The 21,301-nt window shown below is 41.6% G+C and overlaps 1 protein-coding gene across 1 annotated transcript in view; it reads right to left on the minus strand.

Moving 5' to 3' along the window:
* The window catches only part of ENOC (cytosolic enolase), a 269,816-nt gene that overhangs the window by 36,461 nt on the left and 212,054 nt on the right, over window positions 1–21,301 (minus strand). The gene's annotated exons all lie outside the window — the stretch shown is intronic.

A 21,301-nucleotide genomic window follows, 5' to 3' on the forward strand; every position in this document is an offset into this window, starting at 1 on the left:
CATGGTCTCTTGATATGTCTTGGTCAGACTGGAAAGTCAGGACTCTTCAATATAGTTGTTTGATATTTAGTAGCATGACAAATGAGCAAGACAGATACTAATATTGATCAACATCCGATATGGTCTCTTGAAGAATGTAGGAAGGAAGTTATAACGACTTCAGAGGGAGCTAGAAGCACAGAGTGGTTTGAAGGATCTTACAATTTGAAATTTGAAGTAACTTCACTTGTTTTGGAAATTCTGATGATGAGCAAAGACATCATAATGCTTGGGAAATGATATGACTTCTAGGAAGAATACATGGCAGAATACAACTGAGCAGAACCATTAAGAACCACCTGAAGTAATTTTTTTAGGCACTCAATATCACACAAGAAATCCATATAGAACCATCAACACATTAAGAAGTATGATGTAAGAAACACAGAGGAGCAGACATCTGGGTCAACAAAATGGAAGGGATTTTTTAATCAAACCCCGCTTGATGGCTGAAAGAGAAAAGACAATCACAGCCTTCAATAATTTAGAAGGGGAAGCTTACGATTGGATTCTATGCTGGACAAGAAAATGTGATGCTCGTTCTTTTCATTGGCAAGATTTCACAACTAGCCTATTAAAGAGATTCCATGACGAACAAGACAATGACTTTTATAACAAATTTGTTCATCTTCAATAGAAGGGAAACATGAATGACTACCCACACGAATGGGAAGTTCTAGCCACATAACAAGATGTGTTCATGAAAAAGGTGAATGTTGAATGTATCGACACGAATGGAGCGGAAGGATGCATTTCGCTCCTGCATGGAGGTAGGTTATGGTTTTACTCTGCTCTCCCTGCATACTGAACACTCTGGCACCTTTCTTGCAATCACCATGGACCCTTCGTTCCTCCCTGTTTAACCCTCATAACTGGTAGTTAGCGCGGTTCCTGCCTTTGTCTCGCGATTTGTCGGTTGTCGGCGGCATGGAAGAGGACTTAGTGGACTATACAGAGGACTCGTTTGCCTCGATTCCCATCTGGACACCATGCCTCCACCGATCTTGGAAGAGTCATTGTCTATGTCCCCTGCAGCTCCTGGTGGTTACCCTCTGGCGGTTACCATGCTGTTTTCAATGGACCCTAACTCCTCGTGTCCGGTTGATCCCCTGCCTGATGTCTCCCCCCTAGCCAGATTCAGACTACCCTATTCCCTCCCCGACATCCCTACACTTTCTGGCCTCTTGCATTGGTTTTGACTCCCCTTCTTGCCCGTCGGGCTTCACCCCCTCTCCCTCCGCTGTTGACCCCCATCTACCCTCTTCCACAGTGTCAAATACCCTCCCCTCGGTTTTAACCCCTAGGCCTTCTATTGATCACCTAATTAGTCAACACTTGGTATCTGGACCACCCTCCTTTGGGTATTTTGAAGGGACGTCGTCCATCTTGGTGGACGGTGAACCTGATCAACAGGCGGACGAATAGGACTCCCATCCCGAACCCTCTTCAATCCCTCGGAATGGAAAGCTACCAAAGCAAGCGAGGAAGAATAAGTGTGTTAAGGCAAAGAATCAGGACGTTTCACTTTGCTTTGGTGAAGGGATCCCGATGGGGGAAGTAGTGGATACCGCAGACCGGGTTCTGGTAGGGCGAGTTCATGGCCGCACCTATTCGGCAGCCAAACTTCTACTATGGATCACAAAGATTTGGGGGCCTATTCTTTCTGAGCTACCATCTGTTACTACCCTTGCGCGAGGTTGGTTTGCTCTATGGTTTCATCGTTCAGACTACACATCGTGGGTTCTCTCTAAGTATTGGCATATAGAGCTCACCCCTATCCTACTCAAGCGATGGAGCCCTATGTTTGATCCAGAGCGAGAACAATTGGGAGCGGGCCCCCTTTGGGTGCGTCTTCCTGGTCTTCCACTTCATTTCTGGTCTGATGATATCTTCAAAAGAATTGGTAATGCGCTGGATACATACCTTAACCACGACAAATCCTACATCACCTCTAGTAATATGTCTCTGGCACACACACTGGTACAACTAGATACTAGGGTAGAATTGGAGGAACAAATAACCCTATATTGGAAACATATCACTCGTATTCAGATCCTGGATTATGAAGGAGTGCCTTTCAGATGCAGGTGTTGTCATAAGGTGGGGCACTTATATAATGATTGTCCCTTGGTTAAGCTCAAATCCCCTCTCGATGATCAAACAGAGGCTCAGGGGAACGTTCCCGGTGCACATGTAACAAGCACTCATGTTGGCTCAGCTCATCTGACTCCGGCATATGCTCGAGAGAAGAAGCGCGGCACCACTCCGATCCGACCTCCCTCGCCTCCTCTCACCAGGGCTCGGGCGACAGCTGTTGTTGCGCTTTCTTCAGGTAATCCTTTCCCTTTTTCTCATGTCAATTCTTTATCTTTTTCTGATGCTCTGCTGGTATCCGCATCTTCTCATTGCATATCTGCACTTACATCTGCCTCACCCCTTTGACCTGCCCCTTGGCTCGACCTTCTCCTACTTTTTCCATTACCCCTCCCTCTTTGTCGGATCCCCTCCCTCTGTCTACCCCTCTTTTGGAGGCATCAGACTCCTCCCGCCCCTCCCATTCCTACAACCTCAAATCCTTGGATCGAGCATCAGTGATGGATCCCTATGGTATTAGAATCATTTCCCCCCCTCCGCCTCCCAAACCTCCTCGGGGTCGTCCCTCCTCCGTGTCCAAAGCCAAGCAACAAGCTAGCTTAGACATTGTTGCAGGTCGTCAACTTGCCATCGACAGGGTTCTTAGAGCACAAAACACCCTTGAGCCCTCTCCCCCACGAAGTGCCTCTCCCTTAATTGTTGCAGGTTAGCTAGTCCTACTAAAAAACTAGCTTTCAGAAGACTCCTAGATGTTGAGCGGGTGGACGTCCTTTTTCTTCAGGAGACCCTTGGGCTTATTGATCAGATTATTCCTGCATTGGAATCTCTGGTATCTGGTTGGCATTTTCATGCTCTTGATGTACGAGGGAGATCAGGGGGAATTGCTATCGGATATAACCCGTGATCAGTTAAACTATCCAATACTTGGGGAGGTCATGGCTTCATTGGGGCTGACATATTCTCATCTGATTTGGGTTTGGATATTCGGTTGATTAATGTTTATGAACCCTGCCACAATAGGGCAGTATTCTGGGAACATCTCCTCAATTCAGGCCCTTTCCAAGCTGATAACATCATCTTGGGTGGTGACCTTAATTTCTCAATTGGACATGCTGAATCCTGGGGGCATAATGCCCAAATCGATCCCCTACCAGATACTTTCGAAGCCCTTCTTGAGGAACACAGGTTCATTGATACCCCATGGCTCGCCTCCAACACACTTGGAGGAACAGAAGGACAGGCAAGGCAATGTTGGCTCGCAGGTTGGATCGATTTATTATCAAGGAGAGATTCATTGGCAATATTCACAGTTATAGACAGTGGGTTGGTTCGGGAGGATTATCAGATCATTTCCCCATCTATCTTGAGATCAGTGGTGTTGATCATAAACCTAAAGCACCTTTCAAATTCAATGCTACTTGGTTGAAGGACCCGGACTATCATAGACTAGTCTCTAACTATTGGAAGGCTCATCCCCTGCCTTGGGTCGATCTATTTCGGAAGGATTCTCTAGCAACCTTACAAATCTCGAGGGATTATCTATGGGATGGGCTCACAGTAAGCGACTACAAGACGACAACACTCTTCTATCTGTTGAAGCTGAGATTGCAAGCCTTGAGGATGAATATGGTAGGGGATACATGTCTGATGATGCTAAGTCACACTTCATTTCCTTACAAATTGAACGGGACAGAATTTTAAAAAACAGGGAGGAATCTTGGAGGCTTCAGAGCAGAGCTATCTAGTCGAAAGAGGGTAACAACAACACAAAATTCTACCACAAGTATGCAAATGGGCGTCATGCTATCAACACCATCTGGCAAATGACAAATGAACAAGGTCAGAGAGTTCACTCCTTCCATCACTTGGCCTATTTAGGTTCATCTCATTTCAGAAATATTTACAGAGCACCGCGTGAAGCATCATTGGCAGATATTATTAAGGTTGCAGGATTATTTCCTCGGTTCATGGAACAAGAGGATGTTGTTGATCTTCTTAAACCTGTCTTAATGTGGGAGTTGGAAAATACTCTTAAATGGTTCAAGAAGGACAAGAGTCCTGGCCCTGATGGCTGGCCAATTGAATTCTATCTAGCTTTTTTTGAAATATTGGGGGAGGATCTGCTTCGTATCATTGAGGATTGTCGTACCTTTGGGCGCATGTATGAGGCTTTCAATTCCACTTTCATTGCTCTCATCCCGAAGTCTGATTGCCCTGAAACTTTCAATGATTTTCGACCAATATCCCTCTGTAGCTGCGTTTATAAAATCACTACCAAGATCATTGGCAATCGGCTTAGACCCATTCTCTCTGCTCATATCTCTCCTGAACAAATTGCCTTCCTTAATAATTGCCAGATGCATGATGCTATTGGTACAGCCCAAGAAGTTCTTCACTCCATCAAAACCAAGAAATTGAAAGGTATGATTCTCAAGATAGATTTGGCAAAGGCTTTTGATCGTACTAGTTGGCCATATCTGCATATGCTCCTAACTCACTTGGGGTTTCCTTTGGAGTTTATTCACTGGATTATGTGTTGCATTACAAAGGTTTCTTACAGTGTTCTCATCAACAGATCTGCATACCCCTTTTTTCATGTTGAAAGGGGACTTCAACAGGGTTGCCCCTCTCTCCTCTACTATTCCTGCTTATTATGGAAGGCCTTAGTCGCCTCATCTTAGAAGAACGCAAATCTGGTCGGATACAGGGCATTAAGATTACCAACAACTGTTTTATTACACATTTATTATTCGTTGATGATGTCCTTATTTTCCTTAATGGAGGTATTGGGGTCTGACCGATCTACACTCTGTTATGCTCCTTTTTTGCATAGCTACTGGAATGGAGTGTAATGCCCGAAAATCTACCATCACTACATCTGGATGCTCACCTAATGAGATTCAATATGCTCTTCATAGATTTCCATATTCTCTCCTTTCCTTGGATGATGGCCTTAAATATCTTGGATTCAGGCTTAAGCCCCTCCATTACAGGATCGCAGACTGGACTTGGTTGGTTGCTAAGATTGAGCGCAGACTCAATATTTGGCATCATAAGGACCTTTCCAGGGCTGGAAGGTTGGTGCTTATTGAATCTGTGTTGGAAGCAACTCCAGTGTACTGGATGTCGATGGCTTGGATTCCAAAGGGCATTCTCGCGCGAATACAACAGTTATGTTGCAGATTCTTATGGAAGGGTAGACAAGATGGTCATATCTATGCATGGGTTCATCGGGAGTTGATTGCCCTCCCGAAGAAATGGGGTGGTTGGGATTAAAAAATCTCGAGTACTTTTCCACTGCTCTGGCGACCAAAATGGGATGGCAGATCCTAACGACTCACAGTTTATGGATGGAAGTTGTTATTCACAAATACATTTGCCCCTTAATCCTCTTGATTGGATCCGGCTCCCAACCTAGCACAAGACTGACATCTCCACGATCTAAAAAGCGATACTCAATTCCATTCGTTATGTCTGCAATGGGCTGACCTAGAGGATCAAGTCGGGCACCTCTGTGCATGTTGGTTTGGACCCATGGATCGGATGTCGCAATGCTTATAACCTTCCACCAGAGCTGATCACTTTCCTATCCAATGGAGGTATCACTCATCTTAATCACATTGCTGATCCAAGGAATTCTAATATATTCACACAGCCATGGAAATCTGCAGCTCATCTAGGGTTACCTGAAATATGGCATCAAGACTAGGTCGCATATACTAATGCTCTTACAAAATCCCATGTCAGGATTATCGAGGGAGATGACAAACTGTTTTGGGCACTGGCGAAGCATGGACTATATACACCCAAAGATGGATACCCTGTCATTTCCTTTGCTCAAGACCACCAGTGATTGACTGGTGGTGGAATCTATTGTGGCAACTGAAAGGCCCCCCTTGCACTAGGCTCTTCATGTGGACTGTTCTTCGACATAAAGCACCCACCGGGGAAAATCTTATGAAACGATCCTTCCATGGACCTACATGGTGCTGCTTATGTCGGCTAGACTCGTAATCAATTGAACATTTCTTCCTCCACTGTCCCATTATTAAGGATTTTTGGGCCATGATTCTCACCTCCCTCTCATTAACCATCACCTAGCATGGCAATTCCATCAAGGAGGCTTGGCAATCTTGGTGGTCTTTGGTTAAACCACTAAAAGAAAGGAATCTCTCTTTACTGGTTTGTTGGGCTATTTGGCTTGCTCGGAATAAGCTTATTTTTTGTAATTCATTACCCATTTGGCCCCATGCATCTGCCTGTGCCTTATCTATTTACTCCTCTATTCATGGAATGGATAGACCTGTTTCCCAGCATATCATCTCTGCTGAAATCATTGACAAGAGCATCCCCTGGGCATCCTTTGATGAATCTGCACAAGCCATGGGATGTGGGGGGGGGAGTATTACTACATTTATCTGAGAACCATTTCTTCAAGATACAAATGGGGTTGGGTATGGGAACTAATAAGTTTGTGGAGTTGATCACCCTTAGACACCTCTTGTATTTTGCCTTAGAAAAGCACTGTAGGAACCTTTAGGTTTTTGGAGACTCCAAGATCATTATAAATTGGTTCAACGGCACATCAAATTGTTATGCGTACACTCTAATGCATATTTTGGATGGTGCACTTTGTTTAAGGGCCCATTTTGACTCCATTGTATGTCATCATATCTACAAGGAACATAATCAATTTTCCGACCAGCTTTCCAAGGAGGCTACGGTCAGGCCTCGGGGTACATTGTTGATACAGGAGCAGCAGGATAAGGACCACTACCAGTACTATCATCGGCCATTCATCGACATCAGAACATAGGGGCCGCGAGGGCCTGTTTACAGGATTATTTTGATCTTCTTGTACATATTTCTCATTGAACAGTTATTATGTCTATATTATCTTTCGATATGTAATTATGCACTCACTACCGGCATACCGTGAAGGGTTTTTTATGTACTCTAGAACTGAAGGGCGGCTCGCCCCATCTTACAGCATATGCTTCCTTAAGCATCTACAACATGTAATTTTCAAATATTAATGGAAATTACGATTTTTCCTTCAGGGAAAAAAAACAAGATGTGTTCACAGATGAACAATTGTTAAAAATGTACATATGTGGATTGAATGATTACATCCATAGTGCAATAAAGCTATGGAACCCTAAAACAATTGAGGAGGCTAGACATGCAGCAAAATTAAATGAACAAAAGGACAAGTTCAACAAGTCATCATTCACTAATGAAGATGAAAATTGGCATGAAGACTTGATAAGAAAGTGATAAACAAATGTAGATATTGTGGTGACAAATGGTCACTAGAACATAGATGCAACAATAAGAAATTATATTCTTATAAAGCAGAAAAAGAATTAGACACATCTAGCCATGAACCAAAGAGACGGACAAAGAAGAAGAACAATTATTGTAAGAGTGGGAAAAAGTGGTCACCAAGCCATAGATGTGAAGACATGTCCTTACGCTACTATAAATTGTGGTTGGAAGGCAAGTAGAAACATAGAAACCAGATAATAAAATCATAGTGACATATAATTCAGATTCATATCATGACGATACACCAACAACCAAATAGAAATGAAGACAACAAACTTCAAGAAAATATAATTACTCAAAAGGACTAGTTACAACCATCGATTACAAAATACGTGCCACCACATCTCAAAAAGGAAAGGATCCAATCTTTAGTAAAAAAGAAAGCAACTCTACACTTCCATCAACAACCATGATAGGGGAACCACACCCTAAGACCCTAAAGCTTAGAGGAGTCATAAAAGATATAAATGTCAAATACTCATAGATTAGCAATACTCCCAATTTTATATACATTGTTGCTACCAAACAACTAAACATTTTTGTGTACCCCACCAAAAACCTCATCATTACTGTAGTTTCCCAATTGAAGAAAATTTGGAACAAGCTCTTCACATGAAATTTATCTTACATTTAACAGAAGATTGCCATGTAAAAATAAGTAAATAAAAACTGCAATCTCATAACACAATGAACAGGAAATTCTCAGCTTTATTATATTAGAAGAATTGGGGTTTACATGCAAATACAACCCATATAGCTAAGATAATCTGGCCTCAAACAAATCTACAACAATGCCACAAATTGGCCTCCAAACAATTTAAAAACAATACACTGCAACCTGTGAACCCTGAATGGATTCACCAAGGGAAGAGATGGGTGCTCGCCCACTCTCACTGGATCACCTGAGGGTTTCCATCTATTGAGAAAAAAGGGCAATACAATTGATCTATTTCTCTTTACTATGATAATTGCTTGAGATATTATTTTCCTTCAGATTTGATAGATATTATTATTACCATGTAGTGTTATCATCAATCAGCTATCAAAACAAGAAAATCAACCATGCACAAGTACACAAGATATTGGCACCATGCCAAGGCAAAAACCTCTCCAAAACTTGAGAGGAAAAACCCTTGAACTCTTTCTTATAGAATCTTTATTGAGAAGTTACATGACCCAAAAAATGCCTTCAACATCAAATGACAATACCTCAAAATGTGTACCCAATCATGCTTGATCAATTCTGCAATGAATCATCATGACAGTCTGCACCAAAACAGTTCGGATAGGCTCTCCTAGCCTCGATCTATCCTTGCTTCACATGTAGATGTCTCATATGTTGTCAAGGTTACAAATAGGGCTTATCTTCAAGGCTTTCACAAGGTAATTATGTTGATTGTCACCACAGTGAAGGAAGAGGCCCGAGATTTCAGAACATATGTATGTATGTGGATGAAGTTAGGGCTCTCCTAGCCCTATGATACCCTCGCACTTTCCAACAGTAGTCTCCTTGTCTTGATTGCGGCCAAAACTGCCCTTCAAACCCTTCGCACAGTTCGGTAATGCAAGACCCTAACCCTGATCTGTATGTCGTGATGAGGAGTAGGCTCCATGGTGACTTCGCATGAGGGGACAGGCTTCCTCATCTGCTGCAGCTACCTTCCCTTTCCTCGATCTTAAGACTGCTACCCTTCAACGTGAGAGATCAAACTTGAATCGTGATTTGGAGAAGCCACACTTAGCTTATAAATAGGCTTGCCCTCTCATCTTATTGAGCCGGTGTGAATCCATAGCCTTTGAGCAGTTTTCTTGAGTAAATCTGTGGGTACACATTTGAGTATTTCTTTGATGATCTAGGACTTACATTCATTACATTTATAAATAATACATGGTTGTCTTCACTTATTACATGACTTGTCTTGAGCCCCTTTAATTAGAGCAAAATAATTCTTTTAATACAAAAATACATTAATGCATAATTTGACATAATGAAGACCGAACCTAGTTACACTATTTTCAACACCGTCGTGGAGCTATTGCTAGAGTAGAGAATTGGGTTCTCAACCTCTCATATAAGAAACAATACTCAAACCAAGATGTCCTCCAATGGACTCCTCCTCCTCTTTTATAGATCTGATGGACCCCTCTAGAATCTTCTATTTTATTATTATTTTAATCATGGAGCACTTTTCCCTCTTTTATTTTAATTAAAATATTATTTTTAATGCGGGAAAAAGGTAAATTGGCCACCATGTCTCCTCAGGTCATTGAAACTCCCATCCAAAAGTCCCATCATGTAGATCTTCTTGTTCCAATTCCAACGAGCTATTACACTGAGGTGTTCCATCAATTAATCTCCCTAGAATGCCACCTCGAGCATAATTAATTAAGTTATGCCCAATAATAATGTTGATTTTTGAAAGTTGTCGGAATGCAACGGAACGAAAGGAAAACTATGTTGATGATGGAATATGCCAAGTGAATGCCATCAAATCCCATAAAAACTCCTCAAAACTCCATCGGGACCCCTGATGACATAAACCTGCTCCACTGACCTGGCCATCCCCTGTCCTAGAAATCCACCCTGGTTGTACTATGAAGAAGAATAAAAATGGGGACATGACAGTTATGGTCGTTAATGGACAAAAGGTCAAAGAAATAGCAAAATGTCAAAAGCTTCCAATTCAGATACAAGCGCTGGAACTACAAACATAACTCTATGCTCTACCACTTGAGGAGATGCATATAGTGCTAGGTGCGAAACAGTGGATGTAGTGGGGAAGTTATACTACAAACCTTGAAGAACACTTCATGGAGTTTAATTGGCAAGGGCAACATTATAAACTATATGGTGTTAAACTTGTCACTCTCAAAAAAATGCAAATAAAACACATCAACCTCACCAACACTCAAAGCATGAACGACATCAAACCCATAAACACAAATAAAATCACCACAAAGACATGCCCAACTAGAAAAACTCTTGTTTCCTATGCTTTGAGGATAAAGCGTTCCTTGAGAGGGTGGCAACATTATAAAAATAATAATAGTTATATATAACAATAATTTAATGAATTAATGAAAAGTCAAGGGGCACGAACCCTTTCACCTCATGACCAATCAATGTTATAAGTATATCATCACGAGCGCGTTATGTTAGTTTTTTGTAGCATCGGATGTGCTCTAGCCATGAAAATTGGTGGAGAAGCTAAGGCACATGAGTTCTAAAGAACCCAAAAACTGTTTGGTGAAATTCCACCCGGATTGTATTTTATTAAAATAATTATTATTTTTAATGGGGTTCCTAAGTCTAAACTTAGGAAAATTAAAGTATTAATTGGTATTGATCAAAATATGGGTGAAAGTGTTCTAGAAAGCGGATCAAGTCAAGTTTTTAATCTTAGTCGTTGATTAGAAACTTAATCTCAGTCGTTGAAATCTCAACGAGAAAAGTATAAGAAGGAGGCTTGCGGTTCATTTACAAACACACACAGACCGAACGAATTGATCAGGAGTTCGATTTTTGGGGCTAGGAAGCTAAGAAATTCGAGCTGAGTGATCATTCTGCAGCAGAGGGGAAGGGATAGTTCGAGAATACTGGACAGAGAGGTAGAGAGCCTCTAGTGGAGGCAGTGCAGCATCTAGAGGGACTGACGTTGGGCCAGTCTAGGCCCACGCAGTCTTGACGCAGAGCCAGAAGGGCTAGAGCAGAAGTGAGGATGCCTGCAGGCAGAAAGTTGGAAACTGTCGGGGAGCTGTTGGAACAGCTGGGAGAGGTTAACGCAAAAGCTCCAAGAGGCAGAAGAGACAACACAGAGTTGACGCAGAGCTTGTAAGGCTGACGCAGGGACAGCAGAGAAACAGTCGAGGTTAGCCAATTCTGTTGCCGGATCAGCCAAAAACTATTGGGTGAAGTGAGGTAATCTCACTCAGTTTTCCGCCATTATATTTTTCTCTGTCACTGGATTGTCGAGAGGGCAACCAGCATTGTATTCAAAACTACTGCTTAATAATATAAAACCCTCAGAGCTGCTGCAGCGGTTTTCCCACATTGGGTTTTTCTGGGGACTATTTTGTCCAAAAATAACGGTGTCCTATGTATCTTGTTCTTTTCTCAGTTTCTTGTTTCATGTAATCAAATTAAATTGGTGTAGGCTGCAAAAGTAATTTACTTCAGTATCATTCATAAAATAGCTTGATAATGTATATTAAAATCAAGTAGGTGAAGTAAATTTAGTTTTGCTGCAGTAGGGGTTCCTTGAGGATAGGAATTTTCACATGGTATCAGAGGATTGATTTTGAAACAAGAAGAGGAGATCCAATGCTGAGCAGAGAGGCCAATCGCTGCATTTGGCAGCAATTCGAATCCCCTTGAAGGGATTCGACAGTCCTTGCTCGAAAAGCAGAGATTTCGAGGAAATCTCTCTCTAAGAGAGTCGACAGAGAGGTACGATTTCCAATTCGTGAGTTTGCAGAGGCAGAGGGAGTGACGTGGAGCCTTACTGCAGTGCTTGAAGGGCACAGTTTCTGTCGGAGCAAAAATCTGTCAGAAAAGAGCGAAGACACATAGAAGGGGAATTTTCTCCTCAGAGGACTTTTCTCGCCGAAAGTTTGAATTTTTCACTTGTCGGGCAGCAAATCAGTGTTGTGCAGTGACTAGAGGAGTCAATTCGACAGTTTGGGTGAGATGGCATCAGTTTGGATGCCTTCCCGGCAAATCCAGTTTCAGAGAATATCACTGACAAAGAGATCTGTGAGATTACCTCACACTATCACAGGAAATCTTAGTTGATCCAGCCCCTGAATGATTGCCCTTGGCTGCCTTTGCGCAATCTCTGCATCAGCCCAACGTCAAACCCTCTGGGGACAACGTCACTCCTCCAGCTGATCGATTTGTTGCCCAAGAAATTCAATTTCTGCCTCCTGGTCTCACACCCCGACTCCCAGCTTCTGCAATCGATTCCTTCAACAAATTTTCAGACTTCCTCTCGGCTTCTGCACTGCCTCTGTGTGGCTCTGCATCAGCCCCTCAAGCTCTGCGCTACCACTACTGGATCTCCCTCTGCCTTCTCTGCTGAGTATTCTCATACTATCCCTGCCCCTCACTATAAAAGATCACTATCGAAAATCTCTCTGGTAGCTGCTCTACTTCAGAAAATTGAACTTCTGATATCCCCTTTGTGTGTTCTCCAAGTGCGCCTCAAGCCTCTTCTTATATCTTTCTATTGGACAACCAATGTCCCAGATTAACTTCTAATCAGTGGCTTAGATCATTTTGGCTTGATCCTTGTCATCTTCTAGAAGTTACACCCACAATTTAGATTAATACCCATTAATTATTTTAATTTCCTAAGTTTAGACTTAGGGTCCCATTAAAAATAATTAATTATTTTAATAAAACTGTCTCCGGGTGGAATTTCCCAAAACGGTTTCTGGGTATTGGAGAATACATGTGTCTAAGCCTCCCTGCAAATTTTGAGACTTAGAGCACATCCGATTCTACCAGAAATCAACACTCCCTCTTAGTGAGGAATGTGCTCTAACAATGCAACCTGCTGAAGCATCACTCTGTTCTGTAACATCTCCTTCTGTGCTGTTGATGTCTGACATCCTGTCCACCAACTACAGTGCAAATGTTGCATATGTATTGTTGTTGACCCTACCATTGTCAACATTGCATCTGTATTGCAACTCCCTCCCAATTTTGCATCCGTGTTGTTGTTGGCACTGCCACTACCAATACTGCATCTGCCTTGCAACCTTCTCCAATCGCTGCTGCTACTGCATCAGCAACGGAAAGGCATCCCAAATTACTGAACAAGTGTTCAATATGATGCATCTTGTTGCTAGAGTCTGACTGTCGCTAGTCTCTACACTGACCCTCTAAAGCCTCTGCGATGTTGCTGACCTCTAAGACTCTATCTCCCTACGGGAAATCTCTCTACTCCCTCTTGGCAACTCACACAGTCCTCTTAAACTGGAAACTGGACAGCGAAGCTCTGCGCTAGGAATCTCTTCGCTGGAACTGCACCTGCATACTGCAACTGGGCAATTCACACTACCTGTGTCACTACAACTAGTTCTGCAACTATCTTCTGGAAACTGATTGCAACTAGCTATGCAACTATCATTTGAATGACTAGTTGCGTCTGCTGACACTGTGATCCTCCTGCCACTGATTTTGTTGGGCTCCAATAGCAAGGATACTCATCCATGTGAGAAATCTGCAGCAACTGGATATAATTTGCTACTCTTCCATGGATCCTGCCCATCCGTGGCCATCTCTGCAAAAATGTCGAATTGCCTCCTCTCTCCTTTGCGCAACACTAGGCTAGCCTACGCACTCCCTGCTGGAGTTAGTATATCAGCTCCCTCCGCTACTGCTCAACAAGTGAGAATTCAGACTCCTTGGCTGGAAGTTCTCTGAGGAAGAATTCCCCAAACAGTGTCTCTCTTATTCCTTCTGATGTCTTTCTATCGAGTAACTGCCTATAGAAAACTGCGTCACACCAGAAACCCCTCTTCGCTGAAGCTACTGCTGCGCTACTCCCTTGTCGCTGACAGATTTAAATCTGGAAATCCTACCTCTCTGTCAACTCACTCAGAGAGAGATTTACCACGAAAATCTTGCTTTCCTAGGCTGAACTGCATAATCCCTCCAGGGATTTGATTTGTTGCCTATGCAGCACTTCGACTACCCTTCTCCTTCACTGTTGGGCTCTTCCGACACTGCTCTCTTGTTTCACCTACAGCTCTGATACCATGTGAAAATTCCTAAACCGAAATCCCAACTACAACGACTAAGATATTTCTCCTATTTGTTAAATTCCTTTAAACAAACTACTTGCAGTTTCCTACAACAAATATCGAAATACTTACACTGCAGCCTTCACTTAATTAAATTATATGTGAAAACAAGAAATTGAGCAAGAAAGAGATACAACACACATCTACATAGTTATTTTTGGACAAATGTACCCAGAAAAACCCAATGTGTGAAAACCGATGCAGCAGCTCTAAGGGTTTTATTATTATGCAGTAGTAATTTCTGAATACAACTTCTAGATGCCTTCCCGGCAATCTAGTTTCAGAGAATATCACTGACAGAGAGATCTATGAGATTACCTCACACTATTAGTGGAAATCCTGGCTGATCCAGCGCCTGAATGACTGCCCTTGGCTGCCTCTATGCTGCCTTTGCACAGTCTCTGCATCAGCCCACCGTCAAACCCTCTGGGGACAACGTCACTCCTCCAGCAGATCGATTTAATGCCCAGGAGCTTTGATTTTTGCCTCCCAGTCTCACACCCCGGCTCCCAACTTCTGCAATCGATTCCTTCAGCAAATTTTCGGACTTCCTCTCGGCGTCTGCACTACCTCTATGTGGCTCTGCGTCAGCCCCTTTAGCTCTGCGCTACCACTACTGGATCTCCCTCTGCCTTCTCTGCTGAGTATTCTCCGATCGGGAAATATTTCCCTTCGGATACTATCCCTGCCCCTCACTGCAAAAGATCACTATCGAAAATCTCTCTGGCAGCTGCTCTGCTTCAGAAAATTGAACTTCTGATCTCCCCTTTGTGTGTTCTCCAAGTGCCCCTCAAGCCTCTTCTTATATCTTTCTGTTGGACAACCAACGACCCAGATTAACTTCTAATCAATGGCTTAGATCATTTTGGCTTGATCCTTGTCTTCTTCTAAAAGTTACACCCACAATTTAGATTAATACCCAATAATTATTTTAATTTCCTAAGTTTAGACTCAGAGTCCCATTAAAAATAATTAATTATTTTAATAAAGTTGTCTCCAGGTGGAATTTCCCAAAACAGTTTCTGGGTATTAGAGAATGAACGTGTCTAAGCCTCCCTGCAAATTTTGATACTTGAGCACATCCGATGCTACCATAAATCAACACAGAAGTCAGGAGTAGCACAAAAGCTTCAAAGGGTCAAAGACTAGTAGCAGTCAGATTCCAACATTCACATGGTATTATGTTGAACACAGTTAGTTCAGAAATTTTGGATGCTTTTCTGTCGTTGAGCAACAGCAATTGGAAAATGATGTAGTGCAGAGCTAGAAGTGGCTTTGTTAGCAACAGATGCAGAGGGAGTTGTAGTACTAATGCAACAGTGGCAGTGGCAGTATCATGGGCAGTAGTACAGTAGCAACAGCAACACAGTGTTGGTGGCAGCAACAATGCGGAAAGGAGATGCTTCAGAAACAGAGCAGCATGCAGTCGAACATTGTTGCTAGAGCACATTCTTCGCTAAGAGGGAGTGTTAGTTTTTGGTAGCATCGGATGTGCTCTAGCCATGAAAATTGGTGGAGAGGCTAAGGCACATGAGTTCTAAAAAACCCAAAAAACGTTTGGTGAAATTCTACCCGGATTGTATTTTATTAAAATAATTAATATTTTAATGGGGTTCCTAAGTCTAAACTTAGGAAAATTAAAGTATTAATGGGTATTAATCAAAATATTGGTGAGAATGTTCTAGAAAGCGGATCAAGTCAAGTTTTTTATCTTACCAGTTGATTACAAACTTAATCTTGGTCGTTGAAGTCTCAACGAGAAAAGTATAAGAAGGAGGATTGGGGTTCATTTACAAACACACACGGAGAGAACGAATTGATCTAATGTTGGATTTCTGGGGCTAGGAAGCTGAGAAATTCGAACTCAGTGATCATTCTGAGCAGAGTGGCAGGGATAGTTCAAGAATACTGGGAAGAGAGGCGAAGAACTACTAGTGGAGGCAGCGCATCATCTAGAGGGACTAACATTGGGCTAGTCTAGGCCCACGTAGTCTTGATGCAGAGCCAAAAGGGCCAGCGCAAAAGTGAGTCTGCCCTCACGCAGAAAGCCGTAAACTGTCGGGGAGCTGCCGGAACAGCTGGGAGAGGTTGACGTAGAAGCTCTAGGAGGCAGAAGAGACAGTGCAGCGCTGGCGCAGATCCTATAAGGCCGACACAGTGCCAGCGCAGATATAGTCGGGGTTAGCCAGTTCTGTTGCCGGATCAGCCGGAAACTGTCAGGTGAAGTGAGTTAATCTCACTCAGTTTTCCGCCATTATATTTTTCTCTGTCACTGGATTGTCGTGAGGGCAACCAGCATTGTATTTAGAACTACTGCTTAATAATATAAAAACCCTCAGAGCTGCTGCACCAGTTTTCCCGCATTGGGTTTTTCCGGGGACTATTTTGTCCAAAAATAACAGCGTCCTATGTGTCTTGGTCTTTGCTCAATTTCTTGTTTCATGTAATCAAATTAAATTGGTGTAGGCTGCAAAAGTAATTTACTTCGGTATTATTCAGAAAATAACTCAATAATGTATATTAAAATCAAGTAGGTGAAGTAAATTCAGTTTTGTTGCAGTAGGGGTTTGCTGAGGATAGGAATTTTCACATGTTATACCATCATTCTATCAATTATTTATCTATCAGCATATTTATTCAATTACAAATATATGGTCTTCAAATAACAATAAGAACTATTGTTACAAAATTGTCTACCAACTAGCTGCAGAAGAGGGACATTCCATCCAAGCATAGGCTCACTTCTGCACCAATTCTCTATGCAACAAAGGCCACTCCAATGTTGAGGCTATGAATCCACAAGCGAAAACTCTTCCTAAGGTTGGCTCTAATTCTCTTCTCACAACCCAATTCCCAAGTTCGCAATCAATAATTACACCTATAGCAATTCCCAATCCAAAGCCCTATTCCCCATCATTCTACACAGCCCAAGGAATGGAATCTCCTCCTCTGCTTAGCAATACCTTAATCTATCCCACTTCCCTCCAAGGATCCAACACAAGTTGGCGAAGAAATCTCACAATTGAGATTGCAGAGAATTACCAATTGCGGCAATTTCCTCAATGACATCCATTTCATTATGTGTAGCAAAAATCCTGACTTAATTCATGGCCACAGCTTTCCATAATTTGTTTTACAACATTCTCATGGTAGTTTTCTCAAGGATAATTCTCTCAATTTGCCCAAGCAAAGGACAATTCGCAAGGTAGTATGAACATCTAATAGTTTGTCTTGTTGATAATTTGAATGGTACCCAACATTCAAAACCCCCTCTCTAGCCTTCAACCTGATCAATAGCTTGCTTGCATGGCAAGAGATAAGCCTTTTAATTGCATGGCATGAAAGGCCATGTAACCTTACTAAGGCCCATGTACCTCCATCATGTGCTAATTTCCCCAAGGATTAATAAAATAATGATTAGCTAACAATCAAGAGACATATTAAGTTTTACAAAGACTTTCGGTTAAAACCCTTACTAAGGTCCTTTCCTTAGCCTACTTAAGTTCCCTTGTCTTTCCCCTCTTGTAGAGTCAGAGTACCCCTTCTTTTGTCCTTCTCTTCTATAGTCAATGATGTACTTTATTATCATTCAATGTTTAGTTATAAATTACATTCGTTGGGTTACAACCATTCACCATGTGCATACACAACAATGATCCATGGATCAAAAACAAGGTATTACAAACTATGTGTTTCCAACCTTTTCATTGGTTTCTAATATTTAACGTGGTTTACTTGATTGCCCAAAATCTGTTCCAGTAACATTTTTCTTTTGAAAAATGAATCTTATATATATAGAAAAATATTTACAAACAACAATATAAATGTGGAAGGGTATATAAAATGGACATCACAACCTCTTTTGTAAAGCAACTAAACTTGAAATAAAATCAAAACAAGTTGTGTGATCAAGAGAATGGGCATCTTTGATTAGCAAAGCACCCTTAGACAAGAGTTGATGCCATATCTTATCTCGCCACAAAGAGAAAAACGTAAATAACGAAATATGCTCTTTCTAGAAATCTAACTTACACCTAACTTTCCAAAGGACAAATAAAATGGGAATCCACAAACACTACCTAATATCAGACAAACAAGTACGAACAAGAAAACAACCATCTCCAAAAAATGTAGCACATAATTCAACCTGCCCTAAAGAAGTGCTAAATATTGATCCTCAACATAACTCCAACAATATTTGGCAAACTGACACACCCAAAAAATATGACGCACAATGTTTGAGTAGTGACAAACCAAACAAAGCCCAATTGAAAGCTCACTCTTAGCCAACTATTGGATGGGATCTCTTGATAGATCAACAACCTAGCAAACACCCTCAACTCATTGGAAAACCAAATAGACCACAGATTATGAAGCCAACACACCAATCTATCCTTCACATTAGTGGACACCCAACTCACACTAAGGACCAAGGATAACAAATGTTGTTGATAAAGCATCAAATACAAATCCCAAGAATCATACCAGAAAAGCAAGTGACCAAAACTACAATCCCAATCTCTTGAAGAAGGCCTTATCGCAACATTGAATATTCATTTTGAACAACTCAAACTCAAGAATAAAGCTCCTACACTCCATAATAGAAGGATGATCAAGGGAAAGCAACCCATGATCCTGAGCAAGAGAGCGACAATCCTTCCATCCCCAAAGACGAAGAATCTCACATATCACTCCAAAAGAAAGTGTCATTCTTTCTCAATCTGTGAGCTTCAAAATAAGGCATCTCTGCAAATCATGAATATTGAACTTGCTAACTCCAAATGGGCCAATTCACTAGTTCCCACCTTGCTCTACTACCCTCCCAATGCCAATAGCCTATACCTACAACAACCCTACAATCTAACTGAATACCCCAAAAAGTAAGGGAGTCTTAGTCCTCAAACAAGTGGAGAAGAGATAATAGCACACAATCCAAAAGACCCTTTAACATAGTCAGTGTGCTAAGCAATCATCATTTGGTACCAAAACAAATCGTGCCAAGGAGAGGAACCATATAAACATCGTGCCACCCCCTTAGTTGCAAAGGTACTGCCCTTAGTCATAACATCAACTAAACAAAGACCCCCCTTACTCAAAGGCATAGTAGAAACATCCAAAGCCACCAATGGAGGACCTGTTGAGAAAACAATAGGCTAGCAAATTAGGGTTGATTTCTCTTATTTGGTAATTGCTTGTCAATATTTGTTGGCTTCTTATATCTTTATTTATGTTCTATTCATCAAACAATTACCAAAAACATAAAACATGATGATCACAAAAGACAATGAACACAAAGATGTAGGCTCCAAGCCAAGGCAAAACCCCACAAAGGGGAAAAACCAAACCAAGTTCTCTACTTATAGAATCAGATCAAAGTGAGAAATCCAAGACCCAAGACTAATACAAGAATCCAACCTCCAAGATGCCAAGTCATGTTGGAAAATCTAGGTTATGAATAGTTAAAAGATTTCTCTACTTGATAATTGCTTGTGATATACTTTTGCTTCTTATCTTATAGTCTTTTCTTCGTTATGTTATTATTGTGTTCTTTTCATCAAGACAATTACCAATATGCACAATAAAAGACAAGTGACACAGTATGTAGGCTTGTCAGCCAGGGCCAAAACCTCTCACCTCTTTATAGGAAAACCCCATCAAAATTCTTCTTCTAGATCTTCAATTGACAAGTACCAAGTACATGACATAGACCATTGACTCTAGTATCCTCCCAAGGACCTTGTCACTAACCTTGATGCTCTGTCTCTTCCCTTCCTCAACCTTCTTCTTGATCTCCAACTACTCTCCTCAGCTCCTTCTAACTCAATCTCTATTCTTCACACTGCTGCTTCTCAGCTTCCTCTAGAGAATCTCAGTCTCTAGGCTTTCACTCGTCTCCTCTAGAGAAACTCGATGTCTAGATCTCTATCTCAGTCACCCAGAAGAATCCTTCTTTGCTGCTCCAGAAGAAACCTTCTTCGTTGCCCAGAAGAATCCTCCTTCGCTGCCCCAGAAGAATCTTCCTTCTTCGTTTCCCCCGAAGAAACTTCTCTTCACTGCCCCAGAGGAAACTTCCTTCTTCGTTGCCCCAGAAGAAACTTCCTTCTTCGCTTGCCCACAAGAAACCTCTTTCTCACTTCTTCGCACTTCTTTGTAGTCTTCTTCTTCTCACTTCTTCACTAAATGCTTGACGAGTTTCTTTCCTTCAAGTGAGGCCGAGTTAGGCTTTATATACACCTCATCTTATGTCCTTTAGGCCGACATGATCACTAGAGGTTAGGTCAACTTCTTCTAGCATCTTCTTTCATTGTTGTAGGTCGACTTGAAGAGGATAAAAGACAAGGTCTTGGGGGATACTTTACATAGACAAATTTGACCTTTCACAAAGTATAACATGACTTCATTACATGACAATGACTCTATCATTTTATGATTAGATGACAAATAATTCCTAAAGACTCAATGGGAGTCTTGACTCAAAAAGAAAGTCTCTTGCTCATGAAACCCATGAAGCAAGTCAATACAATAATTTTATTTTTCTTCTTTACATCTCATTACATAAAATCATAATAACATGTCATTATGAAGACCAAACCTGGTTACACTTTTCAACACTCCCTCTTAACTAGGGAGGTATTCATAATCGTACTTGGACTTTCCTAATCTGAATAATTTCTCATAAGAAGAATTCAGATTTGTAACTCATTTGTATAGCATCATATCAACCAGCATTGTTACAGAGCAAGGCCTTGACTAACAGCTCCTTATCTCCACAAGATCTAAGCTTAATGCTAGCGAGACCAATAATTTATAAACACTCTCATCATTGTCTCTCTCGGAACATCCCCTACCCGACTACTCAGGGTATGTTTCATGAGGACTATTCTTATCTTGGACTCCCCAACCCTCAAAGAATATCGGTCCTCCATGACTACTCTTCTGTTGGATGCCCTATCTCATCCTCAAAGAGCATCGAATGCCAAATGATTACCCAATCCTCCATTCTATCTTCCCAGGTGAAGAGTAGAATGACATG

This window comes from Pinus tabuliformis, chromosome 9 (assembly GCF_031772625.1).
Source record: "Pinus tabuliformis cultivar Carrire ecotype Pingquan chromosome 9, CPIR1, whole genome shotgun sequence".
In the NCBI taxonomy this organism is placed as follows: domain Eukaryota; kingdom Viridiplantae; phylum Streptophyta; class Pinopsida; order Pinales; family Pinaceae; genus Pinus; species Pinus tabuliformis.